The sequence below is a fragment of the Ornithodoros turicata genome, chromosome 6 (assembly GCF_037126465.1).
Source record: "Ornithodoros turicata isolate Travis chromosome 6, ASM3712646v1, whole genome shotgun sequence".
Taxonomy (NCBI): domain Eukaryota; kingdom Metazoa; phylum Arthropoda; class Arachnida; order Ixodida; family Argasidae; genus Ornithodoros; species Ornithodoros turicata.
The window spans coordinates 20,355,277-20,361,114 of record NC_088206.1 but is presented as its reverse complement, the minus strand read 5'-3'; positions in this window follow the sequence as shown (position 1 = coordinate 20,361,114).

The following is a 5,838-nucleotide window of genomic DNA, read 5'->3' as shown; positions in this document are numbered from 1 at the left end:
GCCCTCGCACTGCTCGTTATAGATTCGGTGTTTGCGAGTTTCAATTTAGGTGTATCGACGTTTTGCCTCTTTGGTGACTCGTTGAAGTGTTTTCCGTCGCCTCCTACTAGCGCTGGAAAGGATATAAACGTTCACTTCATAGTACCTACGCCATCTGTGATATTTACCAGGAATAGTTGTCCTTTCGACGGGGCCAACTCAGCGCAGACGGAGCGGATAGTCCAGAGTGAACGGTTCACGTTTTGGCTTGTGCATTATTTCAGCTTGCATGCGACCCCGTGTGGGATGCATCATCAGAGGAAGGGCTGTACACATTGAATGGGTAGGCTGAAAGCCAACCGTTATTCAAGTTCATCGCAATTCAGATCTTTGATAGGATTCTCAAAGGTCCCCTTCTTGAGCCCACAGGAGCGCAGGGTAAATGCGCCGAATAAAACCTTGGAAAGCCAGTTGCTTCGAGCAGAACAGACCATCAATTTATATGCATTTGCATTTTAATTTCGTGCCTATAGAGTAACCACGCATTTTGCACGTACATGTATATTGAACGTTTAAGGGAATACCCCCAGTATGAGAGCCGCCGATATTTCGAACAGGGACTGTCCTGCTCAGAAGAAGAACAGCCTTCGTTCGAAATATCGGCGTCTCTCGTCCTGGGGCTGTTCCGTTAAAGGGGACTTTTTTTTATCATTTAGATGTTTTTAAAATAAAAAGCTATGAGAGAAGCATACATATCACTTTTAAAGCTAAGTACGGTCAGGCGAACATCCTCTCGAAGAGAGTGTGTAACTAATTACCTTAAATTAATTATTTCTTTAATTATGGGAGTTTGGGCAAAAGCTAGATAGCAGAGTGGGAGACAATCCTCGTTGAAAGCCATTCCATTTTTAAAGAATCTTGAAACGCGCACGTGCTTTGAAATATCAAAAAATTTTTTTTAATGCAAATGAGCCGAAACCGCGCCGATCGGGTGCGTAGGGAGGACAGGGCGCTCATTCCACGTCAGAGACCTGCTATAGACGACCTACTATAGATTATAATGACCATGTCATCGGCAACTCCTATGAGGAGCCTGTCCGCACGATCCGCTGTACGAGCGTTACGCATCTGCACGCGAGATCTACATCATGATTGGACAATTGAAATTTGAATTTTGAACGTGCAGAAGCGGACGTACGACTACCGTAGCAGACGTCACCAACAGCTCCTATGAAAGCACGTAGAATGATGATGATAATTAATTGTAGAAAGAAGCATCTCCCGTGGGACACCCACCGCTTGTACAAAAATACTAGGGTATAAGCTGAAGTACATAGTATTGTAGAAATTCAGGAAGCAATAACCGACCGATGAGTAGCGCCACCGCTAGCCTCCACATGCGACGCTGGGAAGGGGTCCATATTGGAGCACTAGAAAAACAAGTTGCAGAGTACCGCCAACTGCTTGGCTTGACTTGGTTCCGCCTCACGTAACCAGGCAACGCCGCCATTTCCCTTCCACGCCAATTGGGCCCGCTGTGTTGACGCTCTGCGACAAATGCAATTTTATGTAAACTCGCGTGAGATTACCTGTGCCAGACGATCCTGGACGGTACATAAACTGCTGTGTGTACGGATATACGGGCATAGACAATTGCAACGCGAACATGGATTTTCTAGGTAGGGACAATATAATTATTAGTTATACAGTAATGTGATTTAAAAACACGGACGTCAAACTGTAGCATTTTAACCAACAGGGCCAGTGATCTATGGCACCATTCCATGTACAAGAGATAACCAAATGAGTAAATAAATGGAAGGGATATGGCGGGTCACGTGGTTGGATTCGGCCAATAACCATCGTGGCGGCGAGGGAAAAAGTAGCGGTACCCTGAAACTTGTTTTTCTAGCGCTCTAGTCCATATGACATGTCGCTAGTAGATCGTGCGTCAGAAAGCCACGTGCTTTGGACTTGGAGCGATGGAGGAGATTGGAATAGGTGCTGATCTGCTGGCTAGATCAACCGCTTTGCGGCTCAGATAAGCTTCCGTCGACGAAGGTCATGCGCTCCTGTGGCGCGCGGTTTTGGTGCTTGCTCATTTGCATAGCGAAATTATAGGTTATGAATATTTCACGGCCGGCGGTCGTTTCAGCATTTTTATATAGAACGACTTTCAACGGGCATCGTCTCCCATTCTGCTATCTTGCTTTTGCCTGAAATTACCTAATCAAAGAGTTAAGTAATGAATCATGAATGTTAGGTAATTCGCATTCTTGTATGTGCGTACTCTCGTCGAGAGGATGTCTGCCTGGCCGTATAACTTAACTGCGAAAACGACGACCGTGCTGCTCTCATATTTTTTTTAAATAAAAAAATCTGTTAAGGATGAACAAAAAACGTATGTTGTTGATATAGGTCAATTAATTTGAAAGCTGTCTAATTAGCTGTCTAATTTAGTATTCTGTTTCTGTACAAAATGTATACAATTCACTGCACCACATGACCATCACCATAGTGCGGATGTTTGCTAGAAGGGGCAATTAGAGTCACTAAATAGTCACTATTTAGTGACAGGTACTGTGGCACTCTATACCATACGAAGGAGTTGGAAACGCGGACAGATCGATTGAGAGTGACCGTGTTGCGTCCCCTATGGGCAGGTTGACCCGGTTTGAGATGTGCCATCCCGTCCTTTTTTGGCTCAGAGAAGCAACATGTGCCATTGACGCGGCTGGTAGGTAAATAGTTTCGGATTGGATATGAGAACGATACCAAAACAATGTTGACTCCTTCACTGTAGCGGCGTGTCACGTGAAGAAGTTGTTGAACTGGTCGCGTTTTACTTTTGGCCCTTGACTGGAATAAAGGGTTTTAACCTACTGACTACTAGTAGTTGCAACTCTGCCGACGAGTCTGTCGGAGGAGTCTTCCAATCCGACGTCTGAAGCAGCCGCGGCCAGGAGACTTGGTATAGTTTCCGTGGACCAGGGACGCTTCGATCCGTGGATCGTGGAACATGTTTCAAGTGAGGTCTCTTGCTGCTGCTCGAGTGGGTCGCCGACGACGATGACAAAAGACAGATTCGCTCAGCCCGGATGTTTTTAAACGCCTGTACGATTTACGTACAGGTCTATTACATATACCTCAACCAGCTGACATAGTGCGTGGTTAGTATGACCGTTTTCCACGCCGACACTGGGAGGTGACGCAGGATCGAATCCCGTCATCGGCTGTGCTGTCTGAGGGTTTCCCTAAGTTTTCCGGCAGACATTCCAGACGAATGTCTGCACAGTTCCCCCTGAAGTCGGCCCAGGACGCATACTAGCCCCCCCCCCTGTCCATCACTCCTTCCTGCTGTCCTCTCTCCATCTGTCCACGTCTTATATGGCTCATAGCCACAATTGCTCCTCGGCTCTAACACGGAATTAAAATATATTTATATTATATACCCGGAAGCGTTTCAAGGAGTTTGAGCGGCTGTTCTCGTCCCTACGGGAGAGGAACGTGTCAGGAAAGTCTGGTCACTGTTATTGTCCATTACGTGCAAAGTTAGCAGTTCATTCGCCGAAGCCTGCTTCTTCCTTCTCCTGCCGTTTTTCAGTAATATTTCGTCCCACTCGCTTCTATGTTACTGAACGAAGTGGTTAAAGGAACGTAGGTATATGTAAGAGAGAAATCAGTGAAAGACAAAATTCAGTGGTGATAAGAGAGTCACGCCTAACTGCACATGCGCTGATCTCCGATTATGGAAGTACCGAACGACATGGTAGAGAGCGATTAGATGTTATCGAACTGGATGGATTAGAGCAACTCTTTAACCTCGTCTCGTGGCAATTTGTTGCAGTGCAGACCGGATTGGCTGGAATGCAAGGAGGTCAAAGGGACAAGTTTGTTTCACGCACGCTTAACATCGTGGCGGAGGAGAAATAAAATTTGAAATAAGAAGAAATAAAATGACTTCCACTGCTATTCCAAGGACTGCGGAAATCTGATCGCGTGACCCGAATATCTCGAGAGACCCTGGTTTTGCACGTGTAGAAAGTTATATGTTCAGATTCTGACAGGGAAGAATTTTTGGTCGTGGAAAAGGCACTCGCAAATTTCAGTGAGGGAAGCTCGTTGAACTTGCGAAGGAACAGTTGTGCTTGCAGTTCTGCTGACAGCTAATGTGTTTTGAAAACCCACAACGGGCCCAGGCGCGGACTGGTGTTTTCCGCAACTTTTTCGTTGTTTCGCTCCACTTGTATTGTTCGGGGAACTCGACAGAGTGGCTGGTTTGTACACAAGACCAAGAAACGGGCCTTCTCCAAGTGATCTGTGTGCGGCGTTGTGGGAGGATGTGAAGGGCATCCTCCTCTCCTGGGTGTGTTACGCTCAAGCCACTTCCCACTTGTAGTCGAAGTCGCCCCCTCTCCCACACTCCTTCCTGCTGTCCTCTCTCCATCTGTCCACGTCCTTACCCCTCTCATATAGCCACAGTTCCTTCGCTGCGCTAACACGGGATTTAAAAAAAAAACAGTATCTTAAAACAGTATGAGTTGACAACAATAGCCTTTCCGCGCCGTCGAAGAGCACGGGCTCTGCCGCCACACATGTCGGGCGACAGGCGTGCCGCGCTGTTGTCAAATATTTCCGTGGCATTTCCACAGAAAGCATGTTTTGAGACCTAACAGACGCGGCACGACTTGTGCAGTTCACTGGACTGGGTCGCTTAATACCCTAGTCCACTTGTTTGTGGCAAACAAGACGAGGTTGGTGCAGCTGCTCACGAAACCGCGCGCGGCTTTGTTGCTTTGTGTTTGAGGGCGTTGGGACGAAATTGATGAACGAGCCGTACACGTCGAAGGCTCTGGCTCTGTGCTCTGGGACACGCTATGTTACGTAACGCCAAAGTGTTACATGAAATTTCTTGAATGTCAGCCACGTAAGCGATCGGAACGACGTAAAATCTGCGTCAAAAGCGATCGTAACCCGGTAACTCATCTATGAAACCGATTCCACTATGTTCGGCATCGGCCAACAATCTACTTGGCTAATTTTTTCGTCCGAAAAGTCCTTAGCTATTAAATAAAAGGATATTAAAGATCAGCGCCGCTTCCGCAGCTGCGGAGGCTCCGGCGACGTGACGTCAGTCCCTAAGCGGAGGAGTGAGAGGGCGGCACTCAGAGGAGAAAGCCGGAGTCCAGACGCCCCGTAAACCGCACGCCCCCGGCACTCGTTTTCTCAAGGTCGCCCCCTCATTGGTTCTTAGGGAGTGACGTCTCCTCATTTTCCCAGAGAGGGAATTCCGGATAACTCTCAACATCCGGCGTCAGCTCCTGTCATGTATTACATCGAATAACAGTCAGCTACGCCACTACTTCGCATGGGATTTACTATACCTTGGTCAGTAGTCCAGGTGGAACAAAATAACACCATAGTTTGGAAATCGACTGGAATGGATGCGACCGTCCCTTTAGGGGACGAAATGGTATAACACTAGAAAGGTGCCACCGAGAGTCCAGCTTGGATTGGTGAATTCAGGGTCCAGCGTCCTACGTCACACAGGGAGGCCTGCTGTTAGAACTGTTAATGCTGCAATGACGTCAATGAAAGGGCGAACAAGACAAAAACTCGAAGCAGCTCCTAAAGCCCACGCAGGCCTTCGTGCGTGACGTAGGGCGCATATCTTCTGCCATGTCTAGGAGGTGTTAGCACGGCACAACCGACAGATAATCGTTCTTTTGCGGACTCGGAATTACAGACAAGTGTGTGGCAAGCACTGCATTCGGAAGAATGGACGTATTCGACGGAAGACGTGTCTTTCACTCAAATTAAAGGAGTATTTTGCAGAAGATTGCATTTGGAGAAAAGACA